This window comes from Prionailurus bengalensis, chromosome D2 (genome assembly GCF_016509475.1).
Source record: "Prionailurus bengalensis isolate Pbe53 chromosome D2, Fcat_Pben_1.1_paternal_pri, whole genome shotgun sequence".
In the NCBI taxonomy this organism is placed as follows: Eukaryota; Metazoa; Chordata; class Mammalia; order Carnivora; family Felidae; genus Prionailurus; species Prionailurus bengalensis.
In genome coordinates this window covers 58,797,202-58,820,351 of record NC_057351.1, presented here as the reverse complement: position 1 = coordinate 58,820,351, position 23,150 = coordinate 58,797,202, and the positions used below count along the sequence as shown (strand labels likewise).

Sequence of the window (23,150 nt, the reverse complement as noted above, 5' to 3'; positions counted from 1 at the left end):
TCTTTTTCAAAATGTTTTAGCTATTTTAGCTCCTCTGCCTTTTCATACAACTTTAGAATAATCTTGCCTATACTTACCAAAACCAAAACAAAAAACCACCATCTTGCCGGGATTTTCATAAGAATTGTGTTAAACCTATATATCAATTTGAGAACTGACATCTTTAGTCTTCCAACTGGTGAATATGGTTTGTATCTTCATTAAAAAATATTTTTAAATTTCTTTCATCAGCACTTTGTAGTTTCAGGATACCATTCCTGCCCACATTTTGTTAGATTTATACCTGAGTATTTCATTTTATTTTTGAGCAATTATAAATGGTATTTTAGGGGCACCTGCGTGGCTCAGTCAGTTGAGCATCTGACTCTTGATTTTGGCTTAGGTCATGATCCTAGGATCATGGAATCAAGCTCCCATCGGGCTCCATGCTGAGCGTGGGACCTGCTGAAGGTTCTCTCTCTCACTCTCCCTCTCCCCCCGCCCTCTCTCTCTCAGCACCTAGGTGGCTCAGTCAGTTAAGTGTCTAACTTTGGCTCAGGTCATGATCTCGCAGTTTGAGCTCCACATCAGGCTGTGTTGACAGCTCAGAGCTGGAGCCTGTTTCAGTTTCTGTGTGTGTCTCTCTCTGTGGCCCTCCCTGCTTGTGATCTTTCTCTCAAAAATAAATAAAAAAACATTAAAATTTTTTTATTTTAAATAAAAAAAGATTCTCTCTCTCCCTTTGCCCCTCTTCCCCGCTCTAAGTACATAAATAAGTAAATGAATAAATTTTTATTTTTAATTTCAGTGTCCATATATGCATTGCTAGTATATAGAAATACAGTTGATTTTTGTAGAATTTATCTTGTATTCTTCAACTTTGGTAAACTCATGCATTAGTTCTAAAAGGTTATTGTTTTTTGTTTTTTTGTGAGGTCGTTTGCTTTTTTTTTTTTTTTTTTAACATTTCTTGGGATTTCCTAAGTAGACAGCAATGTCTTCCTTTCTGATATGTATAGCTCTTATTTCCTTTTCTTGCCTTATTGCCGTAGCTAGAACTTCACGCACTACACTGAATTGGTGGCGAGAGTGAACATCTTTGTCTTGTTCCTGGTCTTAGGGTAAAACATTCAGTCTTTCACCACTTACTGTAATTTTACCTCTAGGATTTTTAAGAATGCTCTTTATCAAATTGAGAAAGTTCCCCTCTATTCCTATTTTTCAGAGTTGTTTTTTTTTTTGGTTCCCCTCCCTCTCTCCCCCTATTTTTCAGAGTTTTTATCATGAATGGGTGTTGAATTTTGTCAAATATTTTTTCTGCATCAACCAATATGTTCATGTAATTGTCCTTTAGCCTGTGCATAGAGTAGAATGCATTGATTAGTTTTTAATTAATTGAACCAGACTTTCATGACTAGAATAAACACCAGTTGGTCATAGTGTATAATTCTTTTCACATATTGCTGGATTTAGTTTGCTAGTATTTTCTTAAGGATTTTTGCATCTATATTCATGAGGAATATTGGTGTGTAGTTTTCTCTTTTTGGTACTGTCTTTGTCTAGTGATATCCAAGTAATATTAGCTTCATAAAATTAATTGGGAAGTGTTACTTCCTTTCCCATTTGCTGGAAGAGAATGTGTAGCTCTGCTCTTTTTTCTTTAAATATTTGGTAGAATTCTCTAGTAAAACTGTCTGGGCCTGGATATATCCTTTATAGGAATTTAAAAATGATTAATTCCACTTCCTTGTTAGAAAATTATTAAAATGACCAATTTCATATTGTGTGAGTTGTGGTAGTTTGTGTTTTTCAGTGTGTTTAAGGTTGTTCATACTATTCACTTATCCAGTTGATGTTTGCAGGGCCTGTAGTGATATTGCCTGTTTCACTCCTGAAATTGGTAATTTGTATCTTCTCTCTTTTTCCTTTGTTGGTCTTGCTAAAGGCTTATCAATTGTATTGATACTTTCAAAGAACCAAATCTTTGTTTCATGGATTTTCTCTATTTTTGTTTAAAAATTATTGATTTCTTCTTTTCTCTTTATTATTTTCTTCTTCTGCATGCTTTGTGTTTATTTTGCTTTTCTTTTTCTAAATACCTGATGTAGGAGTTTGTAATGTCAAGACTTTTCCTATTTTCTGATGAAGGACTTTAGTGGATACATTTTCCTGTCAGCACTGCTTTAACTGTGGCCCACAAATTTTGATATGTTGTATTTTCATTCAGTTCAATTTATTTTTAAAAATTTCCCTTGAGACTCCCTTTGACTCATGGGTTATTTACAAGTGTGTTGTTTTGCTTCCGAGTGCCTGAAGAGTTTATTGTTATTTTTATGTTACAAATTCTTTTAAAAAATTGTAGTCAATGAATGTACCATGTATTATTTCAGTTCTTTTAAATTTGTTGAGGTTTGTCTTATGGCTCAGGACATGGTCTATCTTGGTGTATGTCCCATGTACACTTGAAAATAATATGCATTCTGCTGTTGTTGGAGTGTTATGTACATGTCAATCAGATCCTGTTGGTTGATGGTGGTATTTAGTTCTATCTAGTTATCCTATCAGTTATTGAGAAGGGTGTTGAAATCTTCAATTATAATTGTGTATTTGTCTGTTTCTCCTTTCAGTTCTATCAGGTTTTGATTTACATATTTTGCAGTTCTGTTGCTTGGTGCTACAGTGCTACACAAGTAGAACTGTATATCTTCTTCATGAGTTGATCTTTTAATCATTATATCATATCCCTCTCTGTTTCTAGTAATTTTATTTACTCTGAAGTCTGCTTTATCTGCTACTAATATGGCATATGGACTGATACACATATGGAATTCTTCTGTTTTAATGTTTTCATGATATATCTCTTTCCATCTTTTGCTTTCTCCACCCCTCCACACATTCTCACTTGCTCTCTCTTTCTCTATATATATTTGTGTGTGTGTGTGTGTGTATATACACACACACACACACACATATACATATATACATATGTATATACAAATACATATACACACATATGTATTTAGGTCATGATTTTTAATCATTCTGCCAATGTGTCTTCTAATTTGTATATTTATACCATTTATAGTTAATGTAATTATTGATCTATTAGAGTCTTATCTCTTATTTTTTGTTTTCTATTTGTTCTGTTTTTCATTTCCATTTTCTTTTCCCTGCCTTTTTGTGGTTACTGGAACACTTTTTAGAATTCTGCTTTAAATTTGTTTTAATGTTTATTTATTTATTTTTGAGAGATAGAGAAACACAAGTGAGGGAAGGGGCAGAGATAGAGGGAAACACAGAATCCAAAGCAGGGTCTGAGAGCTCAGAGCCTGACATGGGTCTTGAACCTACAAACTATGAGATCATGACCTGAGCCGAAGTCAGATGCCCAACTGACTGAGCCACCCATGCACCCTTTGGATTCTGCTTTTAGACTTTTGATCTTGGGGTCATGAGTTCAAGTCCCACACTAAATGTAGAGCTTTAAAAAGAAAGGAATTCTGTTTTTATTTCTCTATAGTGTTTTTGAGTGTAACTCTTTTTTTAAATGGCATCTTTAGGTATTACATTAAATATGCAAAACTATCACAGTCTACAAGTGTCATCATTTTACTAGTTTCAGTGAAGTGTAGAACTTTTATCTCATTTTACATCCCTTTATCTTCGCCCATTTATAATATAATCATGTAAAACATTTGCGTTCTATGCATATGTAATTTTTGTTTCAACAGTCAAACGTAAGTTACAAAACTCAAGAAGAGAAGGAAAATCTACTGTGTTTATGCATATTTTTGCTTAACATGTTTTTTATTCCTTTCTGGTGTTTCAAGGTTTCTTCTTTTATCAATTCCTTTGTGTTTAGAGAATTTTCTTTAGTCATTCTTTTAGGGTAAGTCTGCTAGTAACACATTCTCTTAGTTTTCCTTTATCTGCTGATGTCTTGCTTTTCCTTTCATTTCTGAAGGATATTTCCACTGGATACTCTGGATTCAGAGTTCTTTTAGCACTTGAAAAAGTTGTGCCACTTCTTTCTTGTCTTCATGGTTTCTGATGAAAAACCCACTGCATTTGAATTGGGTTCTCCTCCAGGTAAGGTGTCATTTCTCTCATTACTTTCAAGAGTTTTCTTTGTTTTCAGTGTTTAGAATTTTGACTATAATGTGTCTTGGTGTGAGCTTTTTTAGGTTTATCCTGTTTGGAATTCACTCAACTACTTGAATCTGTATGTTTACATCTTTTGCCAAATTCTGGAGAGTTTCTGCCATCTTTGAATGCTTGTTCAGTCCTACTGTCTACTCTCCTTCTGAGACTCCAATGACAAAAATGTTAGATCTTTTGTTATAGTCCTACAGTTTATTTTTGGTATTTTTTTTTCTCTTTGTTGTTCAGATTGGGTAACTTCTACTGTTTTATCTTCCTCTGTTTTTTCTCTATTCTGCTTTCAAGCCCATTCATTGAGGTCTTTAGTTCTGTTATGATATTTTAGAATTCTAAAATTTCTTTTGGTTCTTTATATTTCTATTTCTTTGCTAAAACTTTCTATTTCTGCTAAGACTTTCTATATCTTTGCTAAGACTTTTTGTTTTTTCATTTGTGTCAAGTGTGTTCATAATTGTTCATTAAAGCATTTTTTGTGATGTTGTTTTAAAATCTTGTTCTGATAATTCTAACATTTGTGACAACTCAGTGTTGGCATCTATTTCTTTTTTTTTTCATTCAGTTTGAGATCTTCCTTGTTCTTGGTATGATAAGTGATTTTTTTATTGAAACTGGGAATTTGGGGTATTATAAGACTCTTGATTTTATTTAAACCTCTGTTTAGCTGGCTTCCACTGGCACTCCTCTAGCAGAGGCAAAGGGAGAACATTTCATTGTTAGTGCAAGGTTGGGTAGAAATCCAGGTTCCCCACTTGGCCTTTCTCCTTATTACTGCTGGGTGGAGGTAAAATCTCCACCTCTCCACTAGGCCTTCTCTGATACCTCCCTGGCTGAGAGGGGTTAGGAGTGCTTTGTTACTGCTATCCACATAGCTTTCATTGACACCATGGAAGGAATGAAAGTCCTTAAACTGTACTAGGCCTCCTCCAACACCACTCCAAAGTAAAGGAGGGTCACCTCATAACTGCTGGGTGGCAGTTGAAGTCCAGGATTCTCATGTGATCTCCACTGACACGTGGGGTGGGGTGGGGTGGGGTGGGGAGCTTGTTACCTCTGGCAAGTACAAGTGTTCACACTCTCTACTTGGCCTTCTCTGACACCATCCTGCCAGTGGTTGGAATGCCTCATTACAGCCTACTTAGAAGTCTAGGCTCAGCACTCATCTTTGCTGGCATGGGTGAGAGTGGGGCCACAGATTTTTTTCTGTGGAATTTGGCTGAAGTAGATCAGTTATTGTCTAAAAGCTGTCTCACTTAGTTGCCCTTTTCCTTCTTGTTTGACTAGAGAGAGCAACTTTCATTAGGATTTTTTTGGTATGTGTGTGCTTATTGGTGTTTCTGGGTTGCCAGCTTCCTCAGCTCCACGTCTAAGATAGATCAGGTGGGACAAAAAGAAAACTCAGAGAACTTAATATGTTGTTCCTTGGATTCCAAGGTCCCTAGCTGATCTGCCTTCTTCTCTCCACCTTTCAGACTCTTATGTTTGCTTTATGTATAACATCCAAGAATTTTAGTTGTGCTTATTGGAAAGAATAAAGGAAAGTATGTTATTCCACCTATTCTATGCTATCTTTCTAGGATAGAGCTTCTTTGATGATTTTGAAACCAACCCACTTGCTGGGTCTTCAGGACCCAGGTACTGTGTAGGCACTTCAGGGGGAGCATAATATATAGATTATAGCTCCTGTATGCCAAGACCTCACCATTTGGTGAGACAGACAGCCACGTCTCATATAGTCTGGCTCATTGTTAACAGCATGGCTTAGAATCAGGACTGAGTCCCAATTCCAGCTCTGCTACATCCAAGCTCTGTGACCCTGGGTAAGTGAGTTAACCTCTCTGATACTGTCTTTTCACTTGTAAAACAGGGGAAAGGGGTGCCTGAGGGGCTCAGTCAGTTGAGCGTCCAACTCTTGATATCAACTCAGGTCTTAGTCTCAGTGTTATGAGTTCAAGCCCCACATTAGGCTCCGTGCTAGGCACAGAGCCTACTTAAAAAAAAAAAAAAAAGAAAGAAAGAAAAAAGAAAACAAAAACAGGAGAAATATTAGCACCAATATCATAGGCTGTTGATGGATTAAATAAAATAGTGCATGTATATCATTTTGCAGGATGTCATCACATAGCAAATGCTTAGTAAATATTAGTTGTTGCTGTTGTTGCTGCTGCTCTTGTTGTTGTTACAAGGCAGGCTGGGCTAGGTATAATAATTTGTTATTATAGCCTAGTCCTTAGCCTTAGTCCTTTCCAGACAGAGCAGGTTTTTTGGCTTACTCTGTGCCCACTGCCTCTCTCTTCTTATCAACTGTAGGAATCTTTTTAACTTAATGTGGTCTCTTTGAAAGTGTTGAGATGGATGTTGCACATGATGAGGGGGGAGCAGATGTTTACTATTTGTTTTCACTCATTCATTCCCTTATTTATTCATGAATTCCTTCAGCAAATCTTTGTTGAACAATAACCCTGTGGTTGGCAACATGAAGGAACTTACAATCCAGCAGGATAGGCATCTAAGTAATGATAATTTGGGGCAGACTCTATGTGCCAAGAAAGATATGATCGGAATACTCTGAGAGCACGGAAGACAGAGAAATCATATTTGGATAGAACAACAGGGAGGGATTCATAAGAAGAGTGCTTCTGAACTTGACTTCAATAGGTAAACATGGAGGAAGTGCATGAGATGAGCATAGGAAGAGAGAAAAGAAGGTACAAGTTTGTCCTTAGAAAACAGAAAATAGTATGGTTTGGCTAGAACATAATGTATTTGTGTGGGGGGGGCGGTGGATAGAGTCAGAGGTGGCTAATTATTTGGAGAGCTTTGAATATTGGGTGTATCAGTCAGGGTTAGGGTTGACTGCAAGCACCCAAATTACATTAGCTTAAACACATAAAGGTTTATTTTTCTCTAAGTAAAATAACTTCAGAGTTTGGTGATCTGGGGTTGGTTTGGCAGCTCTACTGTCGTCAGAGACCCAGGCTCCTTATATCCTTAGCAAGTGCTTCCATCTTTCAAGTTGTGTCATGGTCCAAGATTGCTGCTGGAGCTCCAGCATTCCAGACATGGAGAGAAAGGAAGGGAAGAGAGGCAATCTACCCAGCTATCTGCCTTCTTTATGGAACCTTTATGGAACCTTCAGGAAGTGGCACCCAACAACTTGTATTAATATCTTATTGGCCTGAACTTAGTCACATGGCCATTTATCTGTGAGAGAAAAACATACCATTTATCTGCTGAGAAAAATAAACGGAAACCTCTGGGCAGATTGCTCCCCTGGATAAGATATAAGTTCTATTACTAAAGATGAAAGTATACTAAGTAGACAACTGGAAGTCTCTTACTAAACCCTTACATCAGAGTAAAGAGTTTAGATGTAATTAATCTGGCAGTGAGAGCCCCGTGGGGGATTGTTTAACAGGAGACTGGCACAATCCAAGCTGCTGACTAGAAAGATTAGCCTGGAACTGTGAAGACTATATTGTAGTAGAAAGAAACTAAAGGCAGAGAGATTAGTAAGTAGGTGATTTCACTGGTCAAGCAGGAAAGGGATGAAGATATGAGATGGAAAGTGAAGGGGACAGAGGGGAGACCTATTTCAGGAGTATATTATTAGAGTGGCAGCTGATTGGATGTGATTCTGTGGATTGATTTTGCAATGGGAAACTCAGTCACTTGACCAATAGACATGGAATTGGATGATGGGGCCATTTTTGGAAAGAGGAAAATCTGAGGAAGAGTTTATTTGGGTCCAGGTGATGATTTTAGTTTGAAACAAGAGATTTAGGCAGAACACTTATGCCAGTGGTTCTCAAAATGTGTGCCCCAAACAGCATAGGCATCACCTGGGAACTTATTAGAAATGCAAATTCTGGGACCATATGCCAGACCTACAGAATCAGAAACTGTAGAGTTGGGGCCTAACTATCTGTTAGTACAGTAACACATACGGTATTTTTATATACTAGCAATAAACTATAGGAAATAACATTTTAAAACATGCCATTTACAACAAAATCAAAAAATATTAAACACTTGTTGAGATTAATTTGACCAAAGATATGCAAGACTCATACTCTGAAAACTAAATAACACTGCTGAGAGAAATTAAAGAAAACCCAAGTAAACAAAGAAATATTATGCCCGTGCATTGGAAAATGCAATATTGTTAAGATGTCAATACTCCCCAAATTGATCTATAGATTAAATGCAATCTCAAAATCCCAGCAGGTTATTTATTTTTAGACACTGACAAATGAATTCTAAAATGCATATGGAAATACAATAGAATAGCCAAAACAATTTTGAAAAAGAACAAAGTTGAAAGGCTTACACTACCTGATTTTAAGACTTATAAAGATGCAGCAATATAGCATGGTGCTGGTATAAATATAGACAATAGTTCAGTGGAGCAGAATACAGAGTCCAGAAATAAACCCATGCATAAATGATCAATTGATTTTTGAAAAAAGTACCATGGCAATTCAATGGGGAAAGGAGAATCTTTCCAAGAAATGATGCTGGAATAATTGAATATCCATATGCAAGAAGAAAAAAAAAAGAACCTCAATTCTTACCTCACACCATATACAAAAATTAACTTGAAAAGGATCATAGACCTAATACGAGAGCTAAAACCATAAAACTTCTATAAGAAAACACAGAGAAAATCTTAGAGACCTTGCATTTGGCAAAGATTTCTAAATATGACCGTAAAAGTGCAAAGTATTAAAAAAAAAAAATCAAGGGGCGCCTGGCTGGCTGAGTCTGAAGAGTATGCGACTCTTGATCTCAGGGTCATAAATTCAAGTCCCACGTTGAGTGTAGAGATTACTTTAAGTAAGTAAGTAAGTAAATAAATAAATAAGTAAAATAACAAATTTGACTTCATCAAGTTAAAAATGTTTGCTCTTCAAAAGATATTGTTTAACAAATGAAAAAGTAAGTCATATACTGGGAGAAATTATTTGCAAAGCAAATATCCAACAAAGCACATCTGTCCTGGAATAAATAAAGAACACTTACAGCTCAATAGTAAAAAGACAACCATCTCATCTTTAAAATAAGCAAAAGATTTGAACAAACACTAAACCCGAGAAGATATTTGGATAGCAAATAAGCACCCTGAAAAGCTGCTCAACATCATGTCATTAAGGAAATACAAATTAAAACCACTACATACCACTACCACTACATTACATACCCCCGACATACCCACATACACACTGGAATGGCTAAGATTTTTTTTAATAAGATTTTTTTAAATGTTTATTTATTTTTGAGGGGGGGGGAGGGGCAGAGAGAGACAGAGACAGAATCTGAAGCAGGCTCCAGGCTCTGAGCTGTCAGCACCGAGCACAACGTGGGGCTTGAACTCACGAACCGGGAGATCATGACCTGAGCTGAAGTTGGATGCTTAATGGACTGAGCCACCCAGACGCCCCTGGAATGGCTAAGATTAAAAAGGCTGGGGGGAGACTGATCATACCAGATACTGGCAAAGATATAGAGCAGTTGGAATTCTCATACACTGCTGGTGGCTGTGTATAATAGTACAACCAATCTGAAAAACAATCTGGCAGTTCCTTAAAAAGTTAAATATACATTTACCATATGACCTAGCCATTCTACTTGCAAGAGAAATAAGAGCACAAAGATTTTTATGCAAATGTTCTTGGTACCTTTATTTGTAATAGCCCCAAACTGGAAACTCAAATGTCCATTAACTAGTGAATGGAGAAACAAACTATTGTATATTTATATGATGGACTACTACTCAGTAATAAAAAGGAACGAGCTATTGATACATGCAACAACATGGATGAATCTCAAAATAATTATGCTAAGTGAAACAAGCCAGAAACAATAGAGTACATTTTTGTGATTCCATTTACATAAAATTCTAGGAAATGCAAACTAATCTGTAGTGACACAAACAAGTTAAAGTTTACCTGGGGGTGGGAGAGGAGGTTGAGGGGAGGGAAAGAGGGATTATAAAAGAAACAAGGAGACTTTGGGGGGTAGGATATGTTCATTATCTTGACTGCGGTGGTTTCATGATTGTATTCATGTCAAAACTTATCAAATTATTCACTTTAAATATGTGCAGTTTATTATATGTCAATTATACCTTGTATAATGCTGTAAAAAATATTCTTTGGCTCCACCCCAAGCCTACTGAATCTGAAACTATGCAAGTGGGGCCCAGCAACCCATTTTTATTTTTATTTTTTTAATTTTGTTTTCAACGTTTATTTATTTTTGGGACAGAGAGAGACAGAGCATGAACGGGGGAGGGGCAGAGAGAGAGGGAGACACAGAATCGGAAACAGGCTCCAGGCTCTGAGCCATCAGCCCAGAGCCTGACGCGGGGCTCAAACTCACAGACCGCGAGATCGTGACCTGGCTGAAGTCGGACGCTTAACCGACTGCGCCACCCAGGCGCCCCCCAGCAACCCATTTTTAAACAAATACTCCAGGTGATTCCGATGCACAACAAAATCTGAGACCATTGATTTAGGTGACAAACTCCCAGCAGGTGGTTGAAATAAGGCTTTGGACTGGAGTACAGATTTCAGAGTGACCTGCTTAGAGGTCAGAGCTGAAGTTATAACATGAGGGGGTTTAGAGAGGAAAGAAACAGAAAGCAAGAGGTGAGACTAGAGAATACCTACCCCCAGGAGACAGAGGAAAAAAGAGGAGCAGGTGACAGAAGCAAGGAAAAAGGGATCTGAGGTTCGGGGGAGGAACATAACAGATGCCAAGGAAGACATTTTAAGATATGAGGTGATCAACAATGCTGATACTAATGTGGCATTTCCATAAATGGTGTCCAGTTTCCAAATCCTTTTCATGCATGTTAGTGTGTTAACCGTGCCAGGACTGGGCAGAGACATTGATGATGTTATACCTGGTCGGCAGCACTGTCTACGGGAGAGAGCCCAGGATTTGGACCTGGACAAACCTGGATAGAATCTAGCTCCTTTGCCTACTCGTTTGTACATTTGGTCAAATTTCTTGAACTGAATTTCCATTTTCCTATTTTCAAAATGGGATAATTCTACCCACTAAGAAGGTAGAATATTTGTGGTATTTTGACTTACAAAGTTGTGTGTTTCTTTACACTTTTCACCTTCACCTCATAAATCCTCACCTTACAGATAAAGAAACTGAGGTACAGAGTGGGTACATGATGTACTCCAGGTCACAGGGCTGGTAAATATCCCATTCTGGAAGCACATTCTTGACTTGTAACCCACAGACCACTGGCTAGGTGTGTAGATGGGCCTCAGGAGCCTGTGAAACTGCCGAAATCATGTGCAGACTGGATAGGAGTTCCTGACATGTGTTTTTCCTGGAGCAAGTGTTCATTATTTACGTTGGCATCTCTATGGGGTCCAGGATCAAAAATGGTTAAGAACTTCTGCTCAAAGGTCAGTTGTATTTAGGGACACCTGGCTGACTCAGTCAGTAGTGCATGTGACTCTTGATCTTGGAGTGATGAGTTCAAGCCCCACACTGGGAGTAGAGTTCACTTAAATTTTAAAAAGTCAGTTGTATTTATTTTTCCCTAAGTGCCTTGATTCACACCCCATAGTTCTCAGCCATCCCTTCTCCCACCACATATCTTCTTCCAGAACATAGTTTCGCTACTTCCTTGCTAACTGACCAGTCTGCAAACCAGGAAACTTGCATGGTCTCATCTCAGATCATTTATTCATAAGCACTTGCTGGTCACCTGCAGATCCAATTGGCACCATCTCTGGTTCCGGGAAGGACCCAAACATGGATGAGGATCCCACCACGAAGGAGCTTACAATCTGGTAGGGGAGGCAGGCAGGGATAGGGAGAACTACGATACCTACAGACAGTCTGTGATGAGAAACATGAGAGAAGGGGCACAAGCAAAGGTCTGGAAAGATTGCATTTGGCCTGGCTCGGCCCTGACCCCTGGCAATCTCTCTATCTACATGTTTGTCCATTCAGAGTTGTACAACCCTCAGCTTCATCTTTATGCTTCAAGCCATCACAACTTGCCTTCCACCCACCACTTTGATGAAATGCTGTCCTCAAGTTCAACAACCAGAAACCTCTTGTCCTCTTCAATAGACTCTGCCACTTTTATCTTTGTTGCTGTCTCTGTGACACTGAGCTGTGTTGGCTGAGGCCCTTTTGGGTCTCCTTCCTCCTGGGCTTTCATGACAGCAGCATCTCCTTGTCCTCGCCCCACCCTGTTTCTCTGGGATCTCTTTTATCTTCCATCTCACTCGTCAGTTCCACCTGCAGCCAACTCTTCCCTTTATTTACTCACTAGGTGGCTTAATCCAGGCCCATGGGTCCACTGACCTTTACCCAAACGATCCCCACACATTTTTTCCCATCCAGCCTTTCTCAGAGCTCAGTTCTGAATAACTGACTAGCACCTCCAGCTGGATTCCTCAAGAATCTTAATTTCAACACCTCCCCCACACCAAATCCATTTGTGTGCTCCCAGAAATAGTCACCCAAACCAGAAGCCTGGGAGTCACTGTGAATGCCATCTTTTTCATCACCTCTTTCATCCACACCATCACTAAATCCTGTGAATTTGGCCTCTTAAAAGCTTTTATATATTTATATTTTTTAATTTAATTTTGTTTTTTAGAAAGAGAGAGAATGCAAGCAGGGGAGAGGAGCAGACAGGGGGGAGAGGGAGAGGGAGCAAGAGACAGTGAGAGAGAGAGAGAGAGAGAGAGAGAGAGAGAGAGAGAGAATGAATGAATGAATGAATCGCAAGCAGGCTCCACACTCAGTGCAGAGCCCATACGGGGCTTGATCCCACGATCCTGGGATCATAACCGGAGCCAAAATCAAGAGTCTGATGTTCAATCAACTGAGCTACCCAAGCGCCCCGCCTCTTAAAAACTTTTAAACTGGCCTCTTCTTCCCCACCTCTGCTGCATCTGTCTTAGCTATGCCCTCACCATAGGTTTCTTGAATACCTGCAGAAGCTGTCACAATGCAGCTTCCACTGGTCTCCACCCAGCCCAGGCTGGCCTGTAGTTCATCTTCCCTGAGGCTTGCCACATGCCAGCCTCACCCCCACCGTCTCACATCATCCTTACAACTCTGACCAGCAGGCACAATTATTATCCCCATCTTACAGACAAGGGACTTGAGGCACAGAGAAGTTAAGTCACTTGTTAGTAACACAGCTAGTAAAGGACAGTGCCAAGATTATTCTAAAATGCAAACAAATCTTAATTAGAATCACACATTGCCCTAAAATCCTTAAGGGTTCCCCATCCTCTTAATACAAAAACTCAAATTCTTTAGCATAGCAATGCAGACCTTCAGATCTGAGCTCTGCCTACTTCTACATCAGCATTGCCTTTAGGTTTTAGCAGTACTATTCTATATACCAGAAACTCCCCTTTTCCCTACACACCCCCTTCCTAGTTTTTTCCCTCTACTTATTCTCCTAAAGGCTCGTGTATTGTCTCATACAGGAAGGCTTTCTTGAGTGCCTCACCCTTCCCAGTTGGGTAGGCACCCATGACGGACAGTGTCATGCACCATCCAGATCCCCTTCAATGAGGAACTTACCCTAGTTGCTGGGAGTGCTATCAGACAGTCCCATTAGCTCCTGCTGGAGAATGGCCTCAGCTGAAGACAGCTGCCTAGCCCAAGGTCATGACTGCTTCTTAGGGCTACCCACCCTCTGACTATCAATGTGGGGGCATAAGAGCTGAGCCCTCTGGCCTCAAGTTTGGAAAAAGTTGAAGGGCCATTCCAGTTTGAGTGCCACAAAAGGTCGGCTCTGTCTAGTCCTGATTCCTTCCTCTTCTCCCACGGGTTTTGATCCCTAGAGCTTCCTGACAGCACCTTGCACATTAATCTTGATTTCAGAATCTGCTTCTTGGAGAAGCTTTTAGTGCTTATGACTCAACTAGGCTCTGAGCTCCCTGAGGATTCAGTGATCTGAGGCTGGGGCACTACAGGAGAAAGGCAGCAGTCCCCATGAACCTCAGCCCCAGTGGTGCAGCTCTTTGAATGCGGGGCAGTAAGTGACAAACCCTCTGTCTCCATTGATCCACCTGGTCATGGCTTCTTAACCAGATAATTCATTTCCTGGCCCCAGGTGGGCCATTAATTTGGTGACTCCTGCTGTCCTCCAGCACTCCCCTGACCACTGCCCCCCAGAAACCCCCAAACCATACTGTGAAGCCCGAGCATTGATTTCAGAAGGCACAAAGCAGGGATATACGGCAACAAGGGTATAGTACTCTGTCATATACTATGACCACTATGAAAATGGATTACTTGTACTTAAATTGCTCCCAGCCAAGATAATGTAGACCCTCACAGCACCAGCATTCTCAGACCTCACATCCTTGAGTACAAACTTCAATTCCTAGTCTGATCCTCAAAGCAAAGAAACAGCATGGTGTTTTGGAAAAGGCACAGCTTTGGAGTCAAGTAAATCTGAATTCAACTCCTGAATCTTCTCTGTGTTGGTGGTGAGACCTTGGGCAAGTCACATCAGCTACCTAAAGCTTCATTTTCCTGTCCATGGAACAGATGCAGTAATGACCCCTTCTAAAAAGGATTTTTGTTTTGTTTTGTTTTTTAATTGAGATGCCACATATAAGACCCTCTGCACACAGGGGCCACTCAGTACCCAACAGTTCTCTTCCTCTATACTTGATAATCTGGAATCCTCAGAGCCAAAGCATAATAGAATAATAACTATTACATCTATAGTACTGACTATATGCTAGGCACTATTCTAAGCACCCTACTATACCAACTCAATTCTTTCAACAATTCTGTGAGGTGGGTACCATTATTAACCTCATTTTGCAGATGAGGAAATGAGACAGAGAAGATAAGTAATTTGCCTGAGATCATACAGCTAGGAAGAGGTGGAGCCAGAATTAGAACCCAGGTAGCCTGGCTCCAGATCTGTGCCCTGGGCGTGGGAGGAGCATACTCAGCACACAGTAAGTCCTCAAGGAAGCTTGTTGATGTTAAGGAAGAAGTAGGGAGGTAGGACAGCAAGGGGGAGGAAGAAAGAATCACTGTCTGGGCAAAGTAATGAGGAAGGGTGAGGAAACAGGTAACCCAAAGGATATACCAGGGCCTGCTTGGACAGAGTGGAACTGAGAATATGAAAGGTCTTGGGGATGACCTGTTCATAAGCCTGGAGGAGCCTGGGCTCTGACCAGAGCCCAGGTAGAAAGCACAAGATATGACAGTGGAACTTCTTGGTGTTTGTGTCAACATTTGTAGTTGGAGGTCAGTGTGTACATAAACAAGGGCATATTTATATTTGGTGCATGTGGGTCTGAGTTGGGAAGGGGAAACCAGGGAAGGTTTCCTGGAACAGATAACATCTAAGTACAGCTTTAAAAGTAGTGGAATGCGGGGACACCTGGGTAGCCCAATCGGTTAAGCGTCTGACTTAGGCTCGGGTCATAATGTCACTACATCGGGCTCTGTGCTGACAGAGCCCCTCTCTCTCTGCCCCTCCCCTCTTCTCTCAAAATAAATAAATAAATGAACTTAAAAAAAAAAAGTGGAATGTGGTTTGTAGAGAAGCAGGAAACTGCAGGCCTGTCAAGGAAGGTGACCCGTCTTGAAAGACCTGTAGGGGTGGGAGTGGAGTTGGAAGGGGTAAATTGGGGCCTATAGTGGAGAACTCTGAATGCCATGCTGAGTCATCTTCAACAATGGGCATTTGCTCAGAGTAATGCTTCCGAAAGAATAACTAGGCAGCAGGAGATGAAGGGCAACAATGAGGAGGGAGGCTCTAACAGTCAGGAGGAATACCCCAAGGGCCACCAACTGCCTGCATCTGTGTGAAGTCATCTCTACCACTCCCCTGGTCCCCTGACGGACTAGTTATCCCTTCTTTTTTTTCTTCCTTTCTCCCTCCCTCCCTCTCCTCCCTTCCTTCCATCCACCGCCCCCCCCCCCATCTACAGCTGTTCATTCAGTCATTCATTTGATAAATAAATTGCTATTGAGCACTTACTGTATGCTTAGCTCTGTGCTAGTCTGGGGATATTAAAGGTGGCTAAGATGTGATTCCTATCCTCAAGGAACTTGTGACCTGCAACTTACCATGAAGAGTGATAAGGAAACCAATTTCACCATACAGTGGGTGAGGGCTGGTATGGTATTCTATACACATGGCCATGGGAACACCCAATCAGAGTGGGTCAGGGAAGACTTTCTGGAGGTGTCTGTGGTCTGTGTGTCTACATATGTCTCTGCCAGTCCTCCCATTTATCCCACCATGCTCCAGTCCATATTTCATTTGTCTAATTCACCTCTGTCCATTTGTCTATTTACTTCATACCCACCTACAAACCATCTTGCCTATCTCTGTGTCAGTTTGAAGAATCTGTTTATTGTCTAACTGTTGGTCTCTTGGTCATCTAGCTGTATGTCTTTCTATTGGTTAGTCTCTCCACTTAGGTATCTCTTCAATTCTCCAGTATTTGTCTCATTTGTCAGTTGATTTGTGTAGCAATTAAGATGCATTTGGCTGCAAGTAACAGATGGCCCTACCAAAAGCGGCTTAAATGATAAGAAACATATTACCTCGCATAACAAGAAGTTTGGGCGCAGGGAGGTTCCTAAATTAATGTAACTCAGTGGTATCATTGAACACCCAGATTCTTTTCACATCTCTGCCATCCTTGTCATGTCAGCTTTTGATTCTGGAGGAACCTCAAGGTTTTAAAAAAGGCTGCAGCTGCTCAGCACGTTGCATTTTAATACAGTGAATTCCAAGATCCAATAGGAGAAAAGAGGGCATTTCTCTTCCCTGGACCCTTTTATAAGTGAGATAAAATTTCTCCAAAGTCTCCTTAAGAGACCTCTTCCCACATTTTAGTGTTTCAGAATTATGACATGTCATTCCTAAATCAATCCCTAGCAAGTTGAAAGGAATTACCATGATTTTCCTGGACTGAGATTCACCTCTGGGACAAGGGAGGGGTTCAACCCCTCCCCTGCAAAGCACTTGGTCTCTAAACACCAAACAAAAGCATGGGTTCTATTAGCAAGGAAGGAAGATGGGATATGGAGCATGGCTACAGGCCCATTCTGTATTCTGAGCTATACATCCATCTTCTCTGTGCAATCAGCTGTCCATCTATCTGTCTATCGATTGGTCTGCCTGTCTGTTGGTCTGTCAGTCACTCCTAGAGATCGTCTGCCTGCCAGACTATTCACGTCAGTCTGTGTGCCTACCTGTACATCTATTTATCCGTGTCTCTATTTGTCTTTTGGTCTGTCTATAAATAAATCTATTAATCAGTTTGTGTGTTCAGTCAGTATGTCTATCTGTCTCTGTTCATCCATCCATCTTGAGTTTCTGCCCAATATTGCCGTTCTATCCCTCACCTGTCCCATATTTAACAAACGGATAGCTCGTTTCCTTTTTTCACCATGGAATGGTCTGAAACTCTTGAAATCATCATTCTGAACAAAGCACACACCTCAGGACCAGAGTTTTTCACCCTACCACCCCATGGTGCACAATATCCCCTCTTCCCAGGTCCTTCCCAGAGGCTGGATTGTTCATGACGTCTACCACTGGTAGTCAGGCCCTCCCTAAGCTATCTGAGCTCCCCAGAGTGATTCTGTTCATTCATCATTCTTGAATGAATATATACTGGGTACTTACTACATGCCGAGCCCTTTCTAAGGTGATGGGCATACAAGGGGGATACATAGTTCCTGCCCCTACTGGGCTTACAGTCTATGCATCGACATGTCCACACAGCCTCACTTACATAGGCTTATATACCACAATAGATGCTCCCATGTGTGTGTACACATAGTTCTCAAGTCTACATTTACAGACATACACAGCCACATTCTGGCTCTGTCAGCCTCTGCAAACATTTGTTGAGCCTAATACATGTATGGCACTTAAATTGGTACTGTTGAAAAGCACATCTTTCTTTCAAAGGCACACACGTACACACACTTACAGAGTTTACCGCCTTGGGACCCCAATAGCAGGGCACAGGAAAGTGGCACAGGTTCTTATTTCCAATCCCTCACCTAGTCTGGACTCCCGGCATGACCTTGAGTCATCACTTCTTGACCGTATGGTGTCCCCGTGCACAAAGGGGCGATGCCTGGCCCAGAGACGACCAAACCCCTCTCGTTCTCTGAACTGCTCTACTCATGCTCCTCTGTGGCATAAAAGTTGCTTCCAGTCTCTCACTGGAAATACGTCTCTGTCCTTCCCCCTCTTTCAGTCTGTCTGGCTCTCTGTATCCAGAGGGTCACCCTGACAGTGCTCCTGCTTTTGTGTTTCCCTTTAGAGTGTGACAGTGTCCGGGGATGGGTCTCTGTCTTTGTGTGATGTTTGTGTACTAGGGTGTTCAAGTTCATGTGTGAGTATACATTTGAACTGCTGTGTATTCCTATGTGTGTCTGCTGTGGGTCTCTGTGTGTTTTTATCCAAGTGTGTATGTGTGTACACACTCACATACATACACACACAGGCGCGCACTTGGCTCCCCTAATATGCTGAACGGGCCATTACGCCTCTTGCATGTGGGGCTGGGGGTGGATGGGGAGGGGGGACAGAGGGAGGCAGCAGGATTCTGTAAGAACATTAAATCCCAAATAAAGTAGAAAATATTTTTTAAAATTACCGACTTCCCGTTTTCTCCGAAATGGAGTGAAACGAGGCTGGTCCCGAGGCGGGGGCTCCGCGGGGCCAGCCACTGGAAAGGGGCAGCGCTTTATTTTTTATTTTTGTAATAAGAGGAACTGAATTAGAAAAAACGGGGAAGGAAGAGCAGAGTCAGATTGTTAAAGGATTCAATGAGCTGTGGCCAATGTATTCGAAAGGTGCTTAAGGCAGCAGAGCCGCTCACCAAACACACACTCGCATGCACGCACACACACACACACACCAAGGCACCACATACCGCCATCACACTCACACGACCAAGACAAAGGCACATTCAACCACATTCACATTGGGACACACACTCAGAGACGCACACAGGGTGCACAGACCCACTAAACCCACCCCACATATCCCCCCCACATAGCCAGCACACTCTCCAAGACACAAACATCTATCTCAGGTGCCAGAGCAACTCAGATACACCTCGAGACACAAAATCAGACACACACAACGATACAGACGCCCACAGACAAACACATGCATTCATGGTCACACAAAGACACTGACCACTCTTGGATCCACACAGATACTTCCACATATTTTGCTTATAAGGACCAAACATGCATCTAACACCTGTGTATTCACTCTTGCAACAAACTCATCATAAACAGAGTTCACGCTTACTACTCTCACCCAGACACCCACTATAACTGATACACACAGACATCCAGGCCCCTAGACACACCCACACCATCACACACAGTCACCCAACACGCCCCACATGCAATTATTAACAATGATACCACACGTTTATAAAGAGATTTACAGTTGACCATTTATTTCAGTCCATTTAAGCCCAACAATCATCCTGTGGAACAGGTACCCTCATCCCTACTTCAGAGATGAAGGGACGAAGCTCAGGGAGGATAAATGACCTATCCAAAGCCACACACCAGCAACAGGCCACACCAGGAAGCAAGCCTCCTGTTTTAAGATTTCAATTCCCATAAGCAGAGTGCTGAACACATACACACACACACACACACACACACACACACACACACACACACACACAGAGTCCTGCTCACATACTCTCATGACCTCAGCCTTCCTCTCATCTGTTTAGGCAGGTTCGCATGCTTACTCTGACAGTACGGTCACCTACGTGCGGGCGCACAGTCTCAGTCACCCCTTTCATTCCCTCTCTGTTTTCTGCTTCTCTATTTGCTTCCTAGTCCTGCCTCCCTGGATAGTTGGAGGTCAGGCACACTGAGGGGACAGAGGAGGCATGGGACTCTTGCTCTCAGCTACACCTAGAACCGCATTCCTCCCACCCCACCTCCTGGCTGCCCCAGCCCCTCCTCCAGGGCCTGGGAAAGGTGAGCTCCAGCTTCCCTCACCCCACTCCTCCCACACGTTCTAACTGAGGGGACATTAAAAAGTGCTGACAGGGCAGGGGAGAGGCCACCTGCCTGCCCGCCAGTCGGACCACTTTCATCTCAGCCGCCTCCTGCCAAAACCACCCGCCCTGGCCTGCCCTCTCCCAGGTCCTGCTTTATTAATCTGGCCCTGTCTGGCCAGCCAGGCCTGCCCAGGCGCCCTCCTCTCCCCTCTGCCTCCAGCTCCAGCCAGCGGGGGAGGCTCCACTCCCTGCACCAATCATCCCAGAGGCTGTGGAGAGCGCCTCCAACAGTCTCAGGAAGCTTGTTCTCCGCTAGATTTACTGCAGGAGACAAGGTCTCCCAAGCTGCACTCCCAGACACACAGACACATCACAGTCTTACATTCACATCACACAGCCACACACAGAACCATCCACAACGTCAGCCACACCTGCTGTTATTACATCAAGTTAGACAAAACACTCAAAATGATAGGCACACATAATGACACCTAGAGGAGCCTTACATGGTTACCCACGGTGGCCGTCATTTTGAGCATATGGCCAACACATTTACACACAGCCCTCATGCGTAATGACACAATGCACCAACATCACACACAAAGACACACTATCACTCATCATGTTGGTTGCCCATAGTGACAAGTGAACAGTGCCTGCCTCATAGCAGCACTTAATAACTTCATATTTATTGAATGAATAAATGATACAGTAGCAACACACTCACACACCAAATGCACATGTACACCTTACAGCTGAAATGCATATGCCACAAAAAGTGGACACGAGACCGGCTGAGAACACCCCAAGCAGCATGTGACTGAAGTCAGAAAAACAGACAGGAGATGGAATGAAAGGAAGTCAGTTGAGACAGGGTTGGGGACAGGGCATTCAGTTACCTTTTACAACTGGAGACATCTTTTCGAAACAATCTAATCCTCGAATAAAGCCCCAGCACTCTTTAACAGCCCTTGTTGGTATACGGAGCCGGCCGCCTGTCTGCCCACATTCCCGCCTCCCACACTACACTCTAGCCTTGCTTGTTCCCCCACCAACTTCGCTCCCTCCGGCCACAGGGCTTTGCATATGCTGCTCCCTCCACCTGGAACACTTCGGTTCTCTATTCTCCCAGTTTACTTTTAGCTCTGGCTTCCAGGTTACTTTCTAACTAGGTTAAATCTCACATGCTACTACAGACTGAATGTCTGTGTTCCCCCCAAATTCATATGTTGAAACCTAATCCCCAATGTCATAGTATTTGGAGGCGGGGCCTTTGAGAAGTGATTAGGTCATGAAGGTAGAGCCCTCATGAATCGGATTAGTGTCCCTATAAAAGGGACTTGAGAGCTCCTCTCTCCTTTCACCAAGTGAGGACACAGTGAGAATGATCATCCCACGATCCAGGAATTGCGTCCTCACTACACATCAAGTCTGCTAGTACCTTGATCTTAGATTTCCCAGCCTCCGGAACCGAGAGAAATAAATTTCTGTTGTTTATGAGCCACCCAGTCTATGGTATATTTGTTCAAGCAGCTCAAATGGACTGATAACCACTTCCAAGTCCTCCTTTTCACACTGTTGATCTTCTTCGTGGTACTTGCCACAGATGTAGTTTTTCTACCCCTGGCACTAGACTGAAAGCCCTATGAGGGCAGACAGTGACTGCTTTTGCTTCCATTCACTACCAGGACTGGTACCTAATAGTCCAGAGGGCCTGTGTACTCAGTGCACAGTTGGTGCTCAATAAACATCTGCTAAGTAAATGAATGATCAACACAGAACATAAAAGAACACTAGAGAGACAGCTCAGCTAGAAGTTAACAAGTCCTAGAATGCTAGAACTGGGAGGGATCTGAGAAAATCCTGAGTTTTTGTTCTTGTTGTGTGACCTTGGGCAAGTCCCTTCATCTCTTTGGGCCGTTTTTTCACCTATAAATTAAGGCATCAGACTTTCAAAATGTGTTCTGTGGGACTCTAGGGGTTCTCAGGAGCATCCAAAGCTGCTGTGGGCAAAGGCTGGGGCAAGGGTGAGCAAGTTTGCTGATAAAAGCCACTTCTACCTTTAGCTGTGTGTATGTTTTTTCAGAATTGAAGAATCTAAAGTTTAAAATATTCTTTGAGGGGCGCCTGGGTGGCTCAGTCGGTTGAGTGTCTGACTTGGTTTCAACTCAGGTCATGATCTCACAGTCCGTGAGTTCGAGCCCTGTGTTGGGCTCTGCACTGACAGTGTGAAGTCTGATTGGAATTCTCTCTCTCCCTCTCTCTCTGCCTCTCCCCCATTTGCTCTGTCAATATAAACAAATAAGCTTTAAAAAATATATTCTTTAAAATTTCTGTACAAGGTGATCTCTAGCTCCATTCTAGAATATCACAATGCAACAGAAGCAAAATGGTTCCAAAACAGTAAGATACCAGAGCACATGCTGCAAAGTTACCTAAGTGGAACCCCACCTGCAGAATCAACAGAGGAAAAGACCAATAAGAATTGAATGAGCCCAATTGGAGGAGGAATCCTAGAGAAGAGAGTTTTCAACATTTTGTGCTGATTTCTAACTCTGGTGACAGACTCAGACACCAGAGAGCTGATGAGGGAGGGATCAGGGCACCACTTCCCAGAAGGACAGGTGATCAACTTGACCGTCAATAAAGGGCAAGTCTGGCCTGAATGGGAGTAGCAGAAGATTATGGGGGAAGGGGGAGCAGAGTGCAGGGTGGTCTACAAGCTTCCTGAAAAGCCCACACGCGTTGGGGTTTTCCAAATAGGAAAAAACTCTATGGTCAGGTCACCTAATGGGAGCAAACTGTATCCTGGGGAAGGGAAGACTGAAGGCGCAGGAAATCACTGAGCCTGGAGGGCTGGGTAGGAAAGCCAGATGAATCAGAATAGTTACGGGACATGGGCTCCCTGTTCTTTTCTGTGTTTCTTGAGGAAGAACAGAGGAAATAGCCTAAACTGGGGGTTGGGGAGTG

General features: G+C 42.2%; 1 long non-coding RNA gene across 1 annotated transcript; it reads left to right on the top strand.

Moving 5' to 3' along the window:
* Positions 1-13,537: 13,537 nt before the first annotated feature.
* On the top strand, positions 13,538-22,863 carry LOC122493143. The gene is made up of 2 exons (XR_006299831.1): positions 13,538-13,571; positions 22,836-22,863. It is a non-coding gene; the product is annotated as an uncharacterized LOC122493143 (long non-coding RNA).
* Positions 22,864-23,150: the final 287 nt, after the last annotated feature.